This window comes from Lissotriton helveticus, chromosome 4_1 (assembly GCF_964261635.1).
Source record: "Lissotriton helveticus chromosome 4_1, aLisHel1.1, whole genome shotgun sequence".
NCBI lineage: Eukaryota > Metazoa > Chordata > Amphibia > Caudata > Salamandridae > Lissotriton > Lissotriton helveticus.
The window spans coordinates 94,758,039-94,780,754 of record NC_136063.1 but is presented as its reverse complement, the minus strand read 5'-3'; the positions used below and the strand labels follow the sequence as shown (position 1 = coordinate 94,780,754).

At 44.7% G+C, this 22,716-nt stretch overlaps 1 protein-coding gene across 1 annotated transcript in view; it reads left to right on the top strand.

Moving 5' to 3' along the window:
* The first annotated feature begins 415 nt into the window (after positions 1–415).
* BOP1 (BOP1 ribosomal biogenesis factor) overlaps positions 416–22,716 on the top strand; it is a 178,559-nt gene continuing 156,258 nt past the window's right edge. The window contains exon 1 of the mRNA XM_078686499.1: positions 416–554. The gene's annotated coding sequence lies outside the window, so the exon portion shown is untranslated. The remainder of the gene's footprint in view (positions 555–22,716) is intronic.

The window sequence follows — 22,716 nt, the reverse complement described above, 5'->3', positions numbered from 1 at the left end:
CAGCTGAAATTGGCCTAGGTCCATACAGCTTTGTCTACAGCTAACTAAGGGTACCCCAAAGCCCTGAACCCGACACAATGTACATCTGAGAAGCTAGTGAGCGTGCAGGGGGAGTTTTCTGAAAATATTTGTGACTCTGGCTAGTGATGGAGCAGTAACTCTGCCCAGGACACCCCTGAAGGCACGTGTACCAAACCCTATCTTCAGCTGTTTTACTTTACTCAGTTTTACTTTACTCTATCCTTGGGTGCAGCACAGAATTATGACTACATGGCCACAGGCAAATGCTGAGGTTATGAGTTAAACATCTTCAAGAGGGATGAGGATCATCATAAGCTAAGAGCCAAGTGACTATACAGTTCCCTTCGGAATCTGAGCCTGATACGATTTAGAGCTGAAGTCCTAAATCAGTGGCCCTGTAGGTCCCGAATAAGGCACAATTTACATCTTAGGAGCCAGTAACCTCTGCCAGCATACTGAGGGCCATGATCACGGCATTGAACTGAAAATGTAATGCTGCGCATAGTTGCCAGAAACCAGCACGATCTGCAGAGGTGAGTGGGAGAGTTTAGAAGAATGTATAGATGATTATGTAGACTAGGCCCATTCAACGCGTATTTCAGTAGATTGTACATTCTACATTCTAAGAAGCTGTGATTTAGTGCTGAAGCCATAATTTGAAACTCTACAACAGGTGGTGGGGTGCAGGAGTTCCGGGGCTTCACACTGCAGAAGCTAACTCAATCTACAAGCTGAAATGGCAAGTGACAGCTCTGATCCAGAGTACTCTGAACTGGTTATCTATCTCTGAGAGATCAAGTTGAAATGTTTGATGTCGGGCCCCGAAATGGGCATGATCTGCGCTTGAAGCACCATGTGGCAATGCTGGCCCCCTGAGGGCAGTGAATTGAGCAATTGCATCAGAGAGGTAGTTTCAGCTTGGAGCAGCTGTCAAGTAATAGAATCTGGTCCAGGTACTGTGTCTGTACGAGGACACGAACTAGTGCAACTGACTCTTGCAGCAGCTGACTCCATAGAGCCAGCACCAAGACATAGATTTTGGACCTCGCTGAGAATGACAGACAGACTAGGGCATATAGATGATCCTCCAGAATGGGGAATCTGTCTTGAAAGCGTGGTACCATTGCACTTAGTATGTGCTTCGATACACTACTCTGCCCAGAACAGTACTGATTCCTTGGCTCACTACCCTTGGGCAGTAGAATATATTATGACTGGCGCTTCACCCCATTTGGTCCCTGCCAACTCCATGAGTGTTTGGTAAACCTAAAAACCCAGTAACGTACTGTTGGTTCCATTTGTCTGCTGTTGTGGAACTCCAGGATGGCCCCCATCCCAGGTCCTTAAGTGTTGTCTATTTGTTGTTCCTGCGTGGCCTAATTCCTGCACTGTTGGATTCAAGCTTTGCAACTCACTCAAGATGTCACTCCACTCAAGATGTCTTACAGCCTGTCAAGTATTTGCCGCCATGATCTCTAACCTATTATGCCTTGCCTCTGTGCACAGCCCATGTCCTTTCGAATCCTATGTGACTAAATGGTCGTCGTTGAGATTTGGGCCGGTTACTTGCTTGAGAACTGTGGTACCATTTCCACCTAGTATCTTGAGGGCAACCAGAACCATCAGCCTTATCCGTTTTGGCACAAGGTAACTGGTCCATGTTCCCCAGGCAGCACGGACTACAAGGTGCTGGACCCTTGAGACCACAGATTTCCAGGTAAAAAAATCAACATAACTTTTACCGGAAAATCGTTGAGCCAGGGCACCCATTCCATCATGGTCAATTACATCTTTGCCTTTTATGTATCTAGTCCGGCCATCTTCATTGGTGTCTGAAGAACCAAAATAGTTAGTATTCCTCGAACCTTCTGGTTCAACAAGAGCTGAAAACTTTCGAAGTGCTCTTTAATTACTGTCCTTTGAAAAATATAAATCCCAAAGACTGAATAGTTGTCCTCGTGATTTTCCTGGTTGCTATACACCTACTTGAACATCTTTCATGGCCATCTATTGTGCTAAGATATTTGTTTTTATCTGCATTTTTCTTAACTTTTCAACCATTTGCCAGTGTCTACAAAGGTGTACATTTGTTTTCTTGTAAATAGTACACGTCCATGTTATTACGATGTACCCCAGTCTACCAGTTCCCCTTGAGTGAGCCTTTACTATTTCTCCACCTACTCCTGGAATGGAAGTAAACAGATGGAGACTTGCAGACAAATACCAAGGGATGTTGGCAAGGACTGGGCAATACACTTAGTGATTACGTCGTTTTTCTCTAACTGACCCTGAAGGAAAGGTTCTACGGTCTCTTTCATAATGTTTAACCAGCTCTGGAGATCTGGTGTGGCAGCTACAGGGGTGACATCCTAAGACATTTTGTATAGTGAAGTGGGGTATTGAGTATACATATTTTTGTAGCTAAAACAGCTAGGGCAGAACAAAAACGCTGTACGTTATGGGTATGTTGGGAATGAGACAAGATTGTAGAGAAGTTTAATGTGCACTGCGCAGTAATGGACACCAGGGCGCCCTGTACATAACACAGACTGCATTATAGTATCACCTAATGAAACAATGGGATGTACTACACACTGACATGGAAGGTTTTTAAAAAGTATGGGGCATTCTCATTGCCGTTTTGGATGTTACTGAGTTGCGCTTCTCTGCACGTATGTCCCATAATGAAGCTCAGACTCCGCGCCATGCGTTGCTTTTATATCACACTGGAACAGGAGTGACACATGCAGTGGAAAATAGGAGTGCGTATCTGGGCTGCACGCCGGCAGGAGTTCAGCTATGTAAATGACACTGGCTCAGCACTTCGGCACCAGGCCCGTCTTTCACAGTAGCTAGCATTTCCCAATAATTCCGCACATACACCAGGAGTGCAACTAGTCATGTGTTCAGGGCTTCTGGGAACAATTACTTCTGGCTGCGTCTCGTATAGAAATGGCAAGTTGCCCTGAAATATGAAAAGAATAAAATGTTCAGCAGTCATGTGCTGAGGCCCTTTCTCTGCTCTGGCCACACGTTTATCAAAAGGACTGCAATCAGGCCTTCCTCCCTGATGATGATTAGTCTACAGATCTCACGCAGACACCTCCGTTACTTTTACTGAAGTGTTATCAGCATTTTTCAATCTCGGAATTCATCCTGCAACTGCTTCCTTTGGATGGATCTTTTATGCTGTAGAGACTGATAAGAAACAGCTGACTTTCTTTTCCCAATATGTTTTATAGACTTTATTTGTAATTGGCTCCTGTTCATGCTACTGCCTATATTAAGATTGATTGGGGGGGTGAAATAATGTGATATTACATCACTCCAAGTTCACTGTAACTTATACACTGAGCAGTTGATGGCTGTATGAACTCATCTGCTGCAGTAACTAACTAGAGCGAAACCCACAGAGGTTTGAGTTCAAGAGCATTGACTCTGCTTTTTGTTCTGAAGTAGATGACCTGAGCATCATTAATTTACTTCTCAAATGTGATGTCTCTTTACTCATAACAGAATTGATTAAAAGAAAAGGGAAATTGTAAATGTTAGTTAAGAGACATTGTTTTATCAGAGTTCTGATTGCACAGGTAGGAAGAAACTTATTGAAACAGTGGGTAGTCCTAACTGCCCATTGTCGCTTACTTGAGTAGGTCCATGTTTAGGGAGAAATGTGCAGGCATCTTTGGGTGACACATTCGTATTTGTATAACTGCGACATTGAGTATGTGTTTCTTGGAAGTAGCAATTTGTAGTTTATCTGTTTTGTGGTGGATGTTCTTTTTGGGGATTGTTAGGGACCAAGGGAAAGGGACAGCTGTGGAGGTCGTTCACCACATTATTTTGGGTTTAGTGTGAGGCAGATACAAGTAAGCACCACAGCTTAACCCCATTCTGTGACTTCCTCAAAAGTAGTGGTGAGTTTCCACTGTTGGTTCGGACTCAGAGCTGTAACCTTTGGGTTGTTCTTCACCGAAAGATTTAGTCCTTAATTTGCAATAGTGCATTCCAGCTAATTCTGGCCAAGAACATTTTTCATTGATAATGTGTGAAAAGTGACCTGAATATTTGGTAGTAAGATTTTTTTTTATTGCTGTGGTTTTCATTCTGCGCCATTCATTGTGGGCTATAGGGGGCAGTAAAAGACCTTTATTATGTTCCGATGAGGCAAATCTACTCAAGGAGGGGTGAGAAATACACTTTAGTTAATATAGCTGCTCTGGTTGCATGGATGTCTGCGTAAATGAGACAAACCGCCTTGCTGAGATTGCCAGCACTGGTTCGCCGGCACTCTTACTTGAAAGGTCTCCTAATTAAGGAGAGAATCTATCAAATATCTACTGAAAGTGCTGAGCAAAAAGGTCTCACAGCGCGACCAACCAGAGAGGGACTAGAGATGTGCACGTTGATGGGCTATGTCTGAGCTCCATTTTAATCTCCTTTTTTGAACACTGATGCAGCCTTAACCGTCCATGATTCTAGAAGAAAGCTGTTGGACCTGATACTCTGGATGTAGTAGTAATGCAGTGTGAACATGCACCCATTCTAAGAAATGGTGCTTACCTGATTGGTTTAGGTGCTGTACCTGTGAGTACCCTGTAAAGAGGTATATCACATTCCTAGGGCAGGTACTTCACTGGCTACTAGTGGGCCATAGCATCAGTGCAATCACACAAGAATAGCTTTTCAAACATGTCTCAAGCCTGCCATTGCAGGCCGTGGTGCGCTCATTTGAACTTGTGCTTATGTTGTCCTTTCTAAATCATTGGCCAATGCCTTTCACTAACACTAGAGCACCCCTTGGGTGAGACCTTGGGCAGTGGGTGGAGCAAGTGAAAGGTGAAGGGCAGGTACACGTTTTCCCTGCCCAGGTGGTGAAGAACCCCCATACATATTTTCACTACCTCTGACGTTTGCTCGCCTCATAGGTTTACATGGGGGAATGACTGAGAATATTTTAGGCTGCGTTGGTGGCTTAGTAGTGTTTACTATCATTGGAATCACATTGACAAATCCTCCTTGTGTTACTAGCAGATTTTTCATTAATAGCTTAGAAATACCAGTTATAGAAAGTGGACTGTGCCGCATCTCTTGTGCGACATGCTAACATGGGGTGTCCGATTCACAGGTTTTGACCCTCCGGGGGGAGGGCACATTTGTAATAGTACCTCATTCTGCCATGTGCAATACTACTGAACTTGCAACTGTGTGTGAGACAGGATTGTCTGGTGCAACTCGGGTTATCACTCACCAGGCATTGTGCCTCATTTACAGGGAGGTATACGGCAAACCCAACTTTTGGTTAATAGTGACCAGATTGTCTGGGGTGACTGATCAACACGAGCCAGACGTTGTCTCACTTCCCTTGGGGTGTGGGGACAGCTGCACCCCAGATTCACAGTGTTCCTTCTTGCCTTCAGTGCAGCGAATCAACTGCAATCTACTCACCCGGCTCACGACTTTGTGTTGCCAGGTAGTATCACTCGGATTGGGCCTGGGCGGTGAGAGTGAGTTACTGGCTGAGAAACACTTCTGAGACCTTTCGGGTGCTGTGATTCACAGAACTGGGCTGGTGCTAGAAGGCAAATTGAGGGGCCTCTTGATTAACTGGGACAGCCTCTTGCCTGTTTCTGCTCCACATTAAGTGTGTGAACTTCCAGAGTGGTAGCCAACCCACCCCATTTGTCGACTGTGGCCTGGTTACCCTGATAGTTACTCCAGCCTTCTCCCCATGGCCCCTGACTAAGTTTGACTCCGGCATAAACAGGTATAGTACGTTTTTATTTTTTATTAACTCTAACCTGTTTTCAGAGTAGTGGGGGGTAGGGATTGTGCAACGGGGCCCGCATTCATATTATCAGCTGACCTGCCAGATATCATTTGCTCCTCATTATGGTGCAGATTGAGTTTGTGCGTGAGTGTGATTCATATGGACACGCCGATATCATTTGCACCGCATAACGGTGTTCTGTGAGTCAGTATGCTACACGAGAACAGCCTACTAAGAGTTGGACCACACATCAGTGTTGTATTATTTGTTTGTTTCATTACCTAACAAATACTTTGTTTTGACATTGGTTTTACCCATGTGGCCTTGATGGACGGTGGTGCTGAAGAGTGTTATATATTCCTGTGTGTACACATTCCTGATATTGTGACCTGGGGTGCACCTTTGAAATGTGTGGATTTGAATTGTTTTTTTTCCCAGGGTGGGATCAGTTCTGAGAACGTATCGCACCGCATAAGGGTGCTGGCGTAAAATGGGATTTTTCCCATGTGTATAACGGATGTCATTTTAACACTGATGGGGCTAGTACTACTAGTAATATTTCTATGTGTGATATGTTCCCAAAAATGCATGATGTTAATGTGTGTGTTGAATGCAATCTTTATTTACATAGTCTCTTTGTGATGCTTGGTGTATTTGTGTTAGAGTGCTGTGCCAGTGCTTTTCACATTGCCTCTATGATGAACCTGACTCCTCAGTGCCAAGTTACCCAAGGGTGAGCGCAGGTTATACAGTGATTGTAATCACCTAACCCTGATAGGAGTGGAAAGTTCTGCCTGGCTTTGGCACCGCCTCAACTACTCATAACCAAGGAGACCCCTGATGAAATGAAATTAAATGAAAAAGGATTTGTAGAGGCCCTGGCTACCCGGAGGCGTACCAGCGCTGCGGAATATGCTAAAGGACTAGATGTAGTTATGGGAAGAGCCAAGTTTTCAGATGTTTACAGAAAGTTAGTAGATCGTGACTAACGGTAGAGAAGCAGGGTAAGAATGCAGACTAAATATACAAGCAAAGACTCTACCTAGGTACTTTAAGTAAAGCTGTGCGTCAACTGTTGATTTACCACTCTGGCTAAGTCCAAATGGCCAAAATCTTCAACACGAACAAGTCGAAGTAAACATTATTTTATTATATTATTCTATATTTTTTCATTGTATACAAGTTGATATGTCACAAATATCATCTCATAGAAAAATCATAAAGAAAAACAGCATTTCTCATCCACCACTCAACATACATACAAGATGATACTCAATGATTCTCACTCATATCACATATACGAGCATAGCAAAATTAATCTTGAAACGTGCTAAAAATTCAGGTTCCCATATAACATTGATATGAAACGGATTAGCCCAACAAAAGTCTTAAGATTTGGCTGATAAATGATTGGTGGTTTGGACAAATGGGAACTGTTGGACCTAGAGTTGTCAGGTCACCTAGGGTAGCCTGGCCTAGGGTAAGACAGTCATCTATTAGAGGCACATGTGTAAAGGTTGCACACAACCCAGCAGTAACTACAAGCAATTCCACTCAAAAATGACACTACACCAATCTTTGTGTAAAAATACGAGCTGGTTTATAAAAATATTTTTGTTGAGCTCTCTCTCTCTCTGTAGTTTACAATGAGGTACACTGTGCAATTTTTATCAGTTCTTTCCACATACTCAGTAACATTAGGAGAAACCGTTCAGCAGTGTTTAATTCTCCAACATAGAATTATTCTTAGGAAATACTTTCTTAACAGACTCTAATAGCCCCGTTTACAGTGATGGATTGTCCACCCCAAGCTGAGGTCTCCTGGTTACACCAAAAGAACAATTACACTTTTATATTTCACCTACTCCAGCCTATTGCTTTGGGAATATCAAGGTCATGGAACTCTGGTAGATTTCCTCTTCCCCCCACTGTATGGCACCTTCTTCCCAATCAGTGAGTAATCCCAGAATTTCAGTCCACAACTACTACATAAACAGCTCTGTCATCACTTATTCGCAATAAAGCACAGGTTGAGATCTCGACGTCTTCTTCCCTTCCTCCCCTGTAAGAAAATTCCAAAATATACACCACTCTCAATTCCCGGTATCCTCAGTGTCTCAGGTCACTTTCCCAACGCCGAGGTGATTCTCTGCTTTACTTATCCCTCTGAGCCTTTATCCCAAAAGGACTTCTGAACAGACCTCCTTTTCCCTGACAGGGTTAGTTACAGAGTTAACCGATGAATTCAAAAGGTGTGGGGAACCTCCAACAGTTATTCCTGAGGGAAATGACGTGACAGAACTCCTTCCCAGAACTCCTTTCCCCGGACTCTTGTTACTCTTTCCACCCCCTCTTTCTGCACCTTACTTGGGTTTAACTGAAGGCCGCTGAATTAAAGCTCCAGCTCTCCCTTCCTCCAGCTACTCCTTGGTCGGTAACCGGCCCTTCGCTCCAGAGCCCACCAGGAGACGGTATCAGACGGGGGTGACTGGAGTTGTAGTCACCCGCGGGAGCCTCGCGGCTCTCTCCCAGACCAAGAAGCAGCGCAGGCGCGGGTGAGCAGTGTTCCCGCTAGGCGCCGCCTCCCTCGTGTGGCGATCCGCTCACCGCTACAGAGCCTGCGCGGGGGATCAGTGCTTCGCCGGCTCCCCGCCTCTCCTACAACCGTACCACTGGGCCTGCGCCGGGATTAGCGCTACTTCCCTCAGTCGCTCAGCCCAACAACACCTACGCCAACACACGCCTCCGTTCCAGTGGCTCTTCGGCGGCGTAGACGGATCTCGCCCTGGTCTTCTCTCCCGAAATACTGGTAGTCTGGGTCCTCGAAGGGAAAATGAAGGGAGCAAGTTCCCAGATAGTAGTTGGGAAACTGGGGGAGAGGGTCAAGAGGGGCTCAGGGGCCAATCGCCACAGCTGCACCGGTTCCCACAGAAAGTGGGGTCCGATGGGAGGGTTTGGTCAGGGGACAGAGGGGGAACGTCTTCCTGAAGAGGTTGACTATTACTCAGACAACTACTGCTTCCAGTGCGTCGTCCTCCTCACACCACTGCCTCTCTCCTCCAACTCCCTGTACTGCACTCCATGGCTTCCTGACCTCTGCCCTTATATAGCCTGACCACTCGGAGTCCAGAAGGTTCTGGAAGGCCTTAATGTTAACCTATGGGGCATTCAAGGATATGACAGTTGTGGCAGTTAGTAGCCACCATTTTGTTGAACTGGGTGAATTCCAGTCATGAAAGGCACCTAGGCCTGAGGTGAAAAATCATGAGGGCAAAAGAGCATCTATCCCCCCAGGCCAACACCATAAAAATCTAGTGGACACAAAAAGATAGAAAGGGAATGAGGGGCAAAAAGGGGACAAAATAAATAATTAATAGGAGGGACTACCCAGAGGCAGACAGGTCTAACAGGAACGAATGAAGGGAAACGCATGTTGCTATGGAAACAGGCTCTCAGATGACACCTGTTAATTGTCAAGTGTTTTCAAGCGCAAGAACATTCCATCTGGGAACATTGATTCTGATGGAGACCTCTCATAACAGATTCCTTGTCTTTTGATTATTTGACACACATCAGACTAGATACGGAAACTTTGAGCATCATCTTTGTCCACTACAGAATTTCCACCATCCAGAGCTCCTCACGCCACGGAATCTAAATCGTTACGTCTCGAAGTTCAACAGCTGCTCATCAAAGGGGCGATAGAATCGGTTCCTCAGACCCAACGAGGGAAAGGATTCTATTCCAGGTTTTTCCTGGTTCACAAGACGGAAGAAAAGTGGCGCCCAATTCTAGACCTAAGGGCGCTCAACACCTATCTCCTAAAACTCTCTTTTCGGATGGTGTCTCTCCAGGATATATTGCGTCTCCTAAATCCTGGCGATTATATGGCAACTCTAGATCTAGAGGACGCATATTTTCATGTTCCCATTCATCCGGCCCACAGGAGGTATCTTCGCTTTACAGTAGCCAAGAGCCACTTTCAGTTCAAAGTCCTACCTTTCGGACTAAGATCTGCACCGCGGATATTTACAAAGGTATTGGCACCAGTGGCAGCTTTTCTCAGAAGGCAGTCTCTCCAGGTGTTTCCCTACTTGGACGACTGGCTGATAAAAGCTCCAACCTCTCAAGCAGCCTCAAAAGCAGTACCACTTTGTTCGCCATAAGTTGGCACGGTATGCTCAGACGTGTGTCCCTTGCTCACTTTGCCACTGGATTCAAGCAAGCCGGGCTGAAGACGGCTGAAATGCCAGAAACGGTCCTCGGAAGCTTGTTTCCGGTCCAGGGAAGGCATGGCTTGGCAGTTCGGGCTGGACTGTTCCCATGAGGCACAGGGTCAGACTGATTTGCATATGGCCATGTATGAACTGGGGTGGCAGAGTGGGCTAAAGAACGGTGATGGATTAAACCCAGATCTGTTGACTGGGTGTGAGTGTTTCATTGGTTCAGATGCTCCGTCCATCACCACCACCCCCTTTTGTACAGCTTTTCTCAGAAGGCAGTCTCTGCAGGTGTTTCCCTACTTGGACGACTGGCTGATAAAAGCTCCAACCTCTCAAGCAGCCTCAAAAGCAGTCGAGGATTGTATTCAACTTTTCAGTCATCTGGGTCTAGGCCTAAACAGAAGCTAGTCTGTCCTTCTTCCGTCCAGGTCGGCAAGATTTCTGGGTGCCATTCTGGATACAACTCTTTGCAAAGCTTTCCCTTCAGAGCAGAGACAGAACAGACTGATTCTTTCTGCCAACCATTTTCGAAGGAAACAAACTCTTTCAGTCCATCAGTACAAATCCCTTCTAGGATCGATGTCATCTTGCATTGCCTTGATTCCGCACTGCAGGCTTAACATGCGTCCCCTGCAGGAACAACTAGACTTGCAATGGCGTCAAGCAGAGGGGTCTTTCGAAGACAGGATAAGGATTACTCGTGTCATGAAGAAGGCGATCAGGTGGTGGACTGTAACAAGCAATATCGAGGAAGGTCTCTCCTTCACGGTTCCTCCCTCTCGGTTAGTCCTGACCACAGAAGCTTCTCTAGAATGCTGGGGAGCTGTATCACAGGATCTTCAAGTGAGCGATCGCTGGTCTCCAGAGCTTCGCACCTCTCACATCAACCTACTAGAACTGAGAGCGATTCGTTTAGCTCTACAAGCTTTCCTTCCAAAAATTTGAAATTCTACAGTCCTGGTGCGGACAGACAACACGACGGCCATGCATTATGTGAACAAGCAGGGCGGAACACAATCCAAACTCTTTTCAAAAGAGTCACAGGAGATCTGGAAATGGGTTATTCGTCACCAGATATCCCTCTCAGCAGAACAGCTACCAGGTTCTCTCAATGTGAAGGCGGATTCATTGAGCCGCCTAAGGTCAGTCTCCCACGAATGGGAATTGGATCAGAGAACTCTCGACAGAATATTCTCTCGTTGGGGTACTCCACTTATAGACCTCTTCGCAACTCCACAGAACAAGAAATGCCAATTCTACGCAAGCAGGTATCACCATAGAGGGTCGCTGGGGAATGCTCTTTCGATAGCCTGGTCAGGCGCATTGCTTTACGCCTTTCCACCGATTCCTTTAATACCAAGGATACTGAGGAACCTCAAGACGGAACCCTGCACCATGATTTTAATAGCCCGAGCTTGGCCCAGCCAATTTTGGTTCACAGAGCTCCTCTTTCTATCTCAGGATCAACAAATTCTCCTGCGTCCAATTCCTACCCTGCTGACGATGTCCCAGGGCCAAGTAATGCATCCGGACCCGAGCTCTCTGCAATTGACAGCTTGGCTCCTGAGCACCGGGAATTCAATGCTTTAGATATCCCTCAAGATTGCAAGGACATTTTAGCTTGAGCTCTGGCTCCTAGTACAAACAGGGCCTATCGTGCTAAATGGAAGCGTTTTTGTACATGGTGCCAAAAGGAGAATCTTCATCCTTTTACTTCGGCTCCTCATAAAATCTTACAGTACATATTGTCTTTGGCCAAATCAGGTCTTCAACACTCTTCCATTAAATTGCATCTGGCAGCGATCTCGAGGTTCAAACGAACAACTTCTGGCCCTTCTCTTTGGTCCGCGAGGGGGATCAAGCAATTTCTAAAGGGTCTATTTAGGGCTTTCCCACCGGTGAGACCTCCTCCAATTTGGCAACTCAACCTGGTCCTTGCCCATCTCTCTCCTGAGGGCTCCTTTTGAACCAATACATAGAGCGGACATGAAGTTTGTGTCCTGGAAGATTGCTTTTCTTCTGGCGATAACTTCAGCCAGGAGAGTTGGAGAACTTCAAGCTCTCACAATTGTTGAGCCTTTCTTACAGTTCAAAAAAGAATCTTTGATCTTACGGACAAATCCGAAATTTATCCCAAAGTTCCCTTCGGATTTTCACCTAAATGAGCCTATAGTACTAAAGACTTTCTTTCCTCGACCTTCATCTCTGGCGGAGAGATCTCTCCACACTTTGGATGTCCAAAGATGCCTGAAGTTTTATCTTCAACTTACGAAAGAATTCGGGAAGACTTTGCAACTTTTTGTTGCTTTTAGCGCTTCCAAGGAAAGGTTTGCCCCTGTCCAAGCAGGGGATATCACATTGGATTGCCAGCACAATTCATTTCTGTCATCAAGCAGCAGGAAAGCCGCTGAGGCGATGCATCAAAGCTCATTCTACAAGATCAGTGTCATCATCTACGGCTCTGTTCTCTGGTGTCCCTATCAAGGACATTTGTAGGGCAGCTACATGGAGCAGTGCCCATTCATTCACGAAACACTACTGTTTGGATTCTTCCACAAGGAGTGATACAGCAGTCGGACAAGCAGTCCTGAGGAATTTATTCCAGTGAGCGGTGAGCTTTCCCTTCTATCCCTCCTTCCTTTATTGCACATTTTGTATTTCATAATATTACTTATTTATTGTTACGAAGCTTTTTGGCCAATTATGATAATACTTATACTGCGTTATGCTGATATGCATGTAACAAAATGTGCATTTGCAGATTACTGCTACCTACTCTGATACAAAGCATGGGAATCTATGAAAGTCCAATACTGGGGCAAGAAAACAAGTTACTTACCTGTAACTTTGGTTCCCCAGTATTGGTACTTTCATAGATTCCCGTGCGCCCACCTGCCTCCCCTGGGAAAGCTCAGCCTTCAGCAAATGTAATTACTTTTACACAACGGCTACGAAAATCTGAGGCTCTCTCAGGAGGGTTCTGTGGGGTGAGGCTACTCTGATTACTTGTTGCAATTTTTTTGGTCTCTTTTACAAGAAGAGGCAAATAGGCTACAAAATGAGATGAGGCCTAGGCCTGTCTTTCACTTTTGTACCTACTGCTATGGTATTTTTCTATTACCGAGGCTCCCATTCCGACGACGGGGGAATGATACAAAGCATGGGAATCTATAAAAGTACCAATACTGGGGAACCAAAGTTACAGATAAGTAACTTGTTTTCTTCTTTTCGAGAAACTCCCTCCCCCCCCCCCCCCCCCCCCTCATTATTTGTTTTCCATAGTTAATGGAGCTTCAAGAGGACTCTATCCGGGCAGTGCTAAAGCCGTAAGATGTTAGGCTTCTAGTGCATGTCTCAATTGAAGAATTCTAGTACTTTGTGAAGTTTTAATTCCGCTTGTAGGTTAGTTCAGGACTCCATACTGGAATCGTTCCACACATCGTTCGGTTGGAATATGCCAGTGTTGTCCCAGGTCTTTAATCTTTTCAGTCCTGTTGTGCGATGAACTAAGCATTTTGTGGCATGATGAGTCCTTCGCTCTGAATTCCTGTTAAGTAGGTGCAATAAGACTGTGTATGGTGTTGGTAGACAATGCTTGTGACAAGCCTTTGCTCTAAGCTGACCGCCTGTAGAGTAAGTCATTAGCTGTAAGATGGTGTGCAGCAGTTGGGATATTCCACTGGCTGTAAGCGGTCAGGCAACTGGGTGGCTAGACTAAATGTTAGGAGGCAGCAAATGGAGTGAACTGTAAGTTGGTGGGATAGCCCATTGGCCCGTTTGGCTAGCAGTAGTTAAAGTTTGGCAGGGAGCTAGCATACTGGGGTAGTCCAAGGGCAGGTATTTTGTTCAGGTTATTCTAGGTCTGTTGCAGTTCTGAAAATAAACATTTTTAGGCCCAGAACTGTTCTTACCCTTGGCTGCAGAGTGCTGTATTGACGCTTCTCCCACTCAGTGGTTAAGTGCAACCCTATTGGACTGTGACTGGTTTTTCTATTGAATCCCTGTTTGTGGACTCCCTCTGCAAGACTTCTTCTACTCTTGGTAATACTTTAAATAATAGCCCCTGATATTTATCTTCCTTCTAGTCTCTAGCACACTCGAAGGAGCGTGCACACATGATTTTAGAGCAGGGCTGTCATCTGTAGTAGTTACTTGCATTGGGGAACTTGACAAACTGGACTACTTGTTAAGAGCTCAGAGCACAAGTGTAGGGTAGCCAACTCTGCCTTACAACTGTAAAAATACTTGGAAGACCCTCCTACTGGTCATCACTTGACTAGTTTGTTTAACACTATTAAGGTAGTTTATCAACGCCTCTCACTTTATTCAAATTCATTAAAGACAAGGAAAGTTGATATTGCTCCTCATCCTTCTATCTAGCTCAAACAGATTTAGCGGGTTCCAACAAAAGCAAGACAAAATGGTGTTTTAAGGAGGAACCACTTGAGTCTGTATTTACTCTCCCTCTTTTCTTAGTTCTTAGAAAAGGGTGAATAAAGCACCATACTGGTCTAAATAACAGAGCGCTATCGCCCAATATGTTAGTGAATTGGCTTTGTATGCAGATGTTCTAATCTTTACAGCCACTAGTGATTCTGTGGACTTTGGTATGCAGGCCAAAAAAGGCAGCGAGCGTCGTACTCTTACTGTTGTAACACTACTTGAAATTAGGGATTATCTTCAAAGGAATGCTCATTAAATGCTATTATGCAACCAATACAGTAATGGCTGCAAATAGTTATTAATGCTGAAGTGAAGCTATTTGATCTTTTACTGGTTTTTCTATAGAGCAAACCCTGTTATATTAATCACTCTGGAGTTCCGTAGATTTTCAACTTCAGGTTTTGACATCTTGAGATGTTGAGCTAATCTCATTTGTAACCGATTATTACTGTTCAAGACTTATTGATCGAAGGGACGTTTTTCTCTAGATGTAAATGCAATTTCATGATTGCTTAGCGATATCGGAGCTTTAGGATGAGATTCATGTGTGGGATTTAATGACCAGGGGGAACGTTTGAAGAACTGCAACCCTAAGCTTTCCAAATCAGACTGTATCCAGGGTAGCCGGGGAACCTCGCGGTGTTCACAAATGAGATTACAGTGTACCTGTGACTGCATCAGTTTTTTTTAGTAGGCATAATATAGATTGGAATGTAATTGATGAGATGAGAGCAATCTGCAATTAAATAACAATTACATGTGCACCATGGCTGCGCAAATGGTGCTAATACCCTACATGACTGGAACTTTTTAACCTAAAATATTGGCGGCATAAACCAACATTTAAGTTCCTATTTTTGTGGCTTTTTTGTTTCCTAGTTCACTTTCAAATGTTGCTTTTTCAAGAAACATGAAAGATAAAGTTCAGTTTTATTCATTTTAAAATATTTGACAATCCTACATCTAGAGACGGTCCTGATTTGCCAACCCAGTGATGGTTTTGACTGTCTAGCCCGGTGCTGTGTAACATAATGCAGGCATCCTCTATTGTAGTTAGTATTCTGTAGCTGGTTCGTGAGTGACATAATTCCATAAGACTGTTGTTATCAAACCACCTTTTATCGCTGGCACTAGAAGGTTTGTAATGTTGAGCGTATTACAGTAATTCCAAGTTGAGTGTTGGTCCAATTTTTAGGTGATTTCATTACTTGGTCTGTCTTCGGTGCAAATGCCCCAGAACTGGAAGTAGTCTTATGTGTACCCACAAGTAAGCCTGCTGGCACTCGGGATACTTGATAGGACAGCTGTACTGTGTTAAGATTTACTGAGAAGCACTATCGTAAACATCTAAATGGCCGATTAACTAATAACCAGGTTACATCTGCTACCAGAATCTCTGCTGCTCTTAGTCAACGTTTTTAACTTACTCTACTAAAGTTACTATTGATGTATTTTCGAACTACTCCTTCTATTACTGCGCGTGACTTTTAAGTGGGAGGTATCAATACATTAGACTTATCAAAACTCTGAATAATATTTGTGTTGAAGCTGTACCTATAAATACTGGGAACAAGCATAGCATAATCAATAGTTGTGAAAGTAAGAATACTTAGAACACCTTTTTTGTTGTGTACTTTTTTTGGTAAATGTCACTTGCATTATGTGGGTAAAGAAGCTATACTATTTGGTTAAGAACTCCCCGACCGTTTTTATAGTTGCTTATTTTATGTGCATTTCAAATAAAATAATTACCACTGTACAAATACTTGAAGATCCGTTAAATGACCATGACTTGATTATTATTTAATTCTTGGAACAAACATTGTAATTTTCTGCTCCAGGAGTTCATTTTTTTTCCTTTGTTGTCTGTACTTTTTGAGTACACCCACTTACGGGCACAAGTCCTGATTGATTTCATAATGAAATTCTTCACAAACACATATGTGAGGATACTAAGGACAGTAAAAAGATGAGATGCTCATGTATAAGTGTTATGTACTGGACAGTTAACCACTGTAAATGTGATTAAGCTTTACAACATATTTGAAAAATTAGAAGGCCTTTTAAATGTATTTTATTCATTCTCCAAAAGCATTTTAGGATCTTGCCTCGTTTGTTGATCAGGTAGTGAGTGATAAAATTCTACTTCATGTATTTGGTGTGAAGCTTTTGACTGTTTGTGTTGTCATTGTACTGTACCAGCAAATTGGCAAACTCCAAATTGAGTTCCATATATTTTGAACCTGCTGTATTTGTGGGCACTGCGAATACAGTCCCCTCCGTTTTTAGGAGGACTAAATCTTGTAATGCCCAGGGTATAAACAAATTATCCATTAATATTTTGAGTAAAAAACAAAAATCTATATTGAAGGTCTGTAATTTTGACCCCTCAATTTTGTGTCATCCTGCTTGGTGGCAGGACTGCCAGTGAGTAGAAAGGGGTGATGTTGGTACTAATATTAAAGAATCAAGGCCCTTGCACTGTAGGTGATTTTCGACTGCTTTCCATGGTAAGCCCTCCATGAAACTGTTTTCCAAGATTATTTTGAAGGAGCTTCATACTTGGATCGAAGCTAAGAACATTCCGCCTGTGACTCAAACTGTTGTTTGGTGAGGATTGTCAACATTGTATGGTTTGGCGGCACTGGTCCATTTGGCAAGTTTTGCTCCTTAGACTGGTGTAATCCCTTCATTGTGATTTTTTTTTTTCCAAACCCTCGACAGTCTAGACCACCAAGTACTTTGAAGAAAGCTCCTTGGCTTGGGCCTGTCGTAGTCATGTCTGTATTTTGTATCCGGTCTTTATCCGGACACAAGGCATTCACACAGAATCGTGTAATGGAAACCATTAACCCCACGTAGCATTACCAGGGCCACTGGAATTATGTGGCCGAGGAGCACCAAATTATGCGTCAAGAAAGGGCAAATTAACCTGACTGTGCAGCACAATTTTAGTAGTATTGCTTCATTATTTTGTCATTTTTAAACATGGTAATATTGTCTGGGCAAAGATTTCACCCATATAGTATCAATTTGGCAAACACAAAACTAAGCGACTGAAAGAGGATCGATCATTCAACCTTTAAAAAGGTGCTTCGGCTGTGTGCAACCATACATATTGCTACGTTTTTTAAAACTTTTGATCCGTTTGAGTTAACTTTTCTTCTTCTTAATATCTGCACATTATGCAGCAGATGATGGATTATGCATCAAATCCATAATTTATGTATATCTGCGGCAGCTGCTTTTTTGTGTAATTCCACTGGCATACACAGGTTTTTACATAGAGCCGTTTAGCCCCACCTTATGAAATATATTGCAATGTGTAACTTTAATGGCACACCAAGTATTTTTTCGTACATTTCCACTGCCGTTTGGCGGGCTTCACTTCAGCTGGGGGTGTGGAGGTTGTACTATGCAGGTAGAGTGCCCTGGGTCTGCAGAGGAGGCCTGGTGGTCTTGTGCAACAACAAACACTTGAAAGTGAATGAAACCAAGGCACAATGATCTTTGGTAAGACCAGTTTCAAGGGCCAGGGGTTGGTTGATTCTTTGAGTTTACAGCTACTTTGGTTTTCAGATTTATAGTTTTCTGAACCAAATTCACTTATAAATAATTACAAAGTAATCCCTGAAAAAGATTTCAAATGCATTTCGGAAAATTAGCTGCAACTCGGGAGGGCTTCAGCTGCAGCCCCTGGTTAGAGCAGATCATGTCAACCAAAGCACCTCTTGGTTTCAGAGCTGCAGACAAGGTTGATGAAGGCCGCGTGGAGGACGTTTCTAGAAATAAAGGGGCATGTATGTTCCGTTCGAGACCGGACTGGATTCATTTTACGTCGACCCTTGTGTAAACGTGTGCGCCTCCTTTGGAAGCTGCAGGTCGGTTGATGTGATGGGTGAAGTGCCCCGTCACCCCGCCCCCCCCCCCTTGTGTAAGTGGTGTAGGCTCCGTCGATGCGGACTATTATACCGGGGGATTGCCCGGTGCCCGATATGGCCAGTCCGGCCCCAGCCCGTTCATAGCGGAGCCTGCGACCCCACTAGTTACTTCGGGGCTCGCTTCGGGTTAAAGTGTCATTAACAACAATTTACCTGAAGCTGCTGTTTATATCCTGTGTAAATGGCTCCGCCAATCAGACCAAACGATGGGTAGAGCTAAGACCAGGTTTCAATGGACATTATTTATTATTTTGACATTTTTTTAAATTCAAGCTGCAGTTGACGAGTGAAGTCCGGATCGGTTGTAGCTTCTGTGCGGTCTCGTTTTAAGTAAAAGAATGAGAGCATCGCTCGCTCGGCGGGCGCCGTGCCAGGCTCGTCATGCCTCAGCCCCCAGAAGCAGACAATGCCGGGCGTGGGCGCTGTGCGCCGCGGCTCGGGTTGCTCCCGGTGGCTCGCTTTCCTAATTCACAGCAGATCCATGACCGACGGGCTAGACACTGAACCCGGCTACTGGACGTGCATGGGGCTGCAGCCCCCGCGTTCCCCCCCTCAGCACAGTGTAGGTACCCACTACCTATCCGTCAGTAAAGGGCCCTTCTGTGCCATCTGAGTCCACGCTGGAGGAAACCACAATAAACGAAGTGCCATGTCGCACTCCAGACGGCCTTCGATGTGTCTTACTCGTAATTGGAAAGACTAGCTAACACCAGCACGGCGGGCTTTTCCGCGGAGCTCGCTACTGACGGGGGCACCGCCTCACACACTTGTAGGCATGGCCTAGGCACATTCCGACCCCTGCCCAGGCTGTCACTCAAGACAGGCCCGCTGGGGCATCCGAGGTTTGGCGCTCTAAGCACCCCTCAGGGACAGAGATGGACAGACGCTTCCTCCATGCTGCCAGATTGTGGTAATATCATTTTTGGTGTGTTTGTAAACATATTGCCGTGCAAGGTCTCAAAAGAATGTTCCGATATTGCTTAAATTGCTTACAAATCCCAGTGTTGCACTGAGAAAGTCCTGTATGAGTTAATGGGCCAACTGCAGATTCGTTGTGCCGTTGTGAATCCCAGAGGACGACTCCGTTTTATCAACCTCAGACTCAGAGTGATAAAGGGCTTACACGGATTTCGATAATACTGTCGGAAATCTACCTTTTCTACATGTCACCCCAGATAGTTCACCAGTTCCAGTGCAATGGAACTTCACGGCTGCGCACCAGTTCCAGTGCAATGGAACTTCACGGCTGCGACCTCAAGCCACATGCATAAACAGCTTGGTTATTGAGTTCATGCTTGGGTGGGTGTTCAATCTAACCCCAGTCCTCCTCAGCAGTGGCCCTCCGCTGCAATGGAGATGGTAGTCTCTTCTTGACCTGGAGTCAGAAGTGCTACCTCCTTTTATCTCTGCGCGCCTGTCCTCTGCTCCTGCACTCTGATGTGCCGGGGAGAGCACATGTCCATCCTCCCTGCTCTGGACCGACGAGATGTTTAGTCTGCCCTGCAGTGCAGCGATTGGAAGGACATAGAGCAGCCGCAAGAGAGCAAGGAAGGCCCACTTAAGAAAAACACCAGAGGGATGGAATATGTCATCACCAGGATCAACACACGCCCTGGAGAGTTAGAATAAACAGCTTCGAAAAATGACATCATTGTTTTCTCTGGTGAATTTCTTGTTTTTTTGGCAGTTATTATCAGACATGTGCACTTTTCTCGTAGTCGACTGACAAAATATACAAAGTGGAGCACAGCGACAATTTTATTTATTTTTGTCGCGAAGAAACTTCGGGAGTTGAGGCATGGGTTTTATGCTTTATTGAGATCATGCTTGCATAGGCCAACTATTTCATAATTTTTTCTTCCCTAATGGGAAAACTGAACAAACCATGACCTAGCAGGTGAGCACCAGAAGAGTAAAGCTACCATGAAAGTCCCAGACATTAGTTGCAAAAGAGCAACGGATGAGGTCGTGCGGGCTCCACAGAAGGAAGGCTATACAAAACATAGTCGATTAGCACTAGTGAACCAACAGACTCGAAGCCGTGGCACGTCAGCAGTCCTTCGCTAATGTTCCAAAACACAAATCTTCAGCGCGCAAGAAGCCTGCTCTAGGATGTATAGATATACTCCGCTATGTTCCCCTCCGAAGTAACAGGGTTCCAAAGGTGTGGCTGGGGAGCTACTTACAGCCCTTCCCGTCTTAAAGACAGCTGCCTTTCTCTGAGGTGATGGTGATAATGGAATCAGTTGGAACTGATGGGTTGCAATATGTTTGAAGTGCGGAAGGATTTGAGAAAGTTACAGTTGTCTCCACGGTGGCTCTAAAATAATTTAAATGTGACATGGTGTGATATGCTCTAGTAACTGTCAACACACGTGAAACCTGGACTTGTTGTACCCAATCCCCTTGAAGTGTCTGGTGTGATGAGTTAGTGGATTATAGCTGCATGAGCAGTGGTTGGCAATAGTTCACCACGCCAAATATATTACAATATCCATTGTTGCATCTAAGTTATGTAGGCATTTTCTTCGTAGACACAGGGCCAAATTGGAGACTGTGGGGAAAAAAGTGGTCCAGACATCCAGTGATGAGAGAGTGAGTCAGAGATGTAAATAGACTGTACTGGAGCACAGGTGGGTGAATGGTATAATGTATGATCCACTGCGCATGCTGGTAAAAAAGGAACCGGAGAAGACGGTTTCCCAGTTGCGAGGGAGATTTTACTATAAAGGACCATTTTATATATTATGTTGCTTGGCACTTCTATAGCGTGTGACTCACTGTAGTGTTACAAAAAGGGGTGTTGATGGACGGAGCATCCAAACCAATCAAACATTCACACCCAGTCATAAGATCTGGGTTTGATCCATCACCGTTCTTTAGCCCACTCTGCCACCCCAGTTCAGACATGGCTATATGCCAATCAGTCTGACCCTGTGCCTCATGGGAACAGTCCAGCCGAAACTGCCAAGCCATGCCTTCCCTGGACCGGAAACAAGCTTCCGAGGACAGGTTTCTGGCATTCCAGCCGTCTTCAGCCCGGCTTGCTTGAATCCAGTGGCAAAGTGAGCAAGGGACTCCCGTCTGAGCATACCCTGCCACACTTATGGCGGCCAAAGCGGTACAAAAGGGGGTGGTGATGGACGGAGCATCCGAACCAATCAAACACTCACACAGGGTATGCTCAGACGTGAGGGGAAACATTGTGCATTCTACAACACAGCTTTCATTATATATTCAGTTGTGTTTGCTTTTAACCCCTTGGGCGCGGCCGCGATTCTGCGCCTGTGCGGCAGTTTTATTGAGTGGGCGGGTTCATGACGGCCCCCAGCTGTCATCAGCACACGCCCACTGTGATGCATGACATGGAAGGGGTTAAAGCTTAGTAAATGAAGACCTTACTGTGCACCAGGATACAACAATCTTTGTTGGTGCTCTTCAATGATTCCCTCACTATCACCCTCCAACAGTGCCTCATCTCTCCATAGCCCCGCTCACATCCATTTAATTTGTTTTATAGCACCTCTCATACCAGTTTAGGGTGTTCGAGCTCTTTACATCACACACAGACAATGGCTCATACATGTGTAAATCAGTGTATAGAAAATGTTATACAAGGCAAAGGAGACTGACTTCAAGGAGTAGGATTAATGTAATCCATAGTGGTGTAGGCACTTTTCAAGAGCGCTTGGTGTGGAGAGCACAAACTCCGGATTCAGAACATAACACAGTGATTAGGGTTGACTTCAATAGAAATCATTTATTTCCACCCAAACAAACCTTTTTTAGAAACATCAAGATAATGAAAGACTGGGTAAAAAAGCTTAGCTTTCTAACCTGTACCATGCAGTTTGTAAGCATCTCTCTGATGACACTTCATAGCTCACTGTGCTAAATTATGATTGTAACTTATGAACTGCGCAGTAATAACAGAATCTGTGACAAAAGCAGGAATCCACTGAGCTATGCTCATAAAAGTTTTTTTATGCATGGTACAAGTTCTTTGAAGCAGGCATAATAACCCTTTGTGCTACTTTAGAGGAGTCAAAACTGCCACTAGATAAAACTCCAATCTCTCCCAAGCAGGTTCATTAATCATCAGAGTTATCTTGACACACTTATTGTTGCCTGAAAACTGCCGAATATACAAGGAACTTTGCAGTGCTTTAAAACTGATGCACTGCTACAAAACCGGCCCCCACTAACCTAACCGACCTTTCAACTTCCTGTGGAAACGCACAATATCCAGTCCTGCCTTGCAAAGAAGTTGGGGTTTTTGGCAACAAAATTGTATACAACATGATTTGTACACATTTCT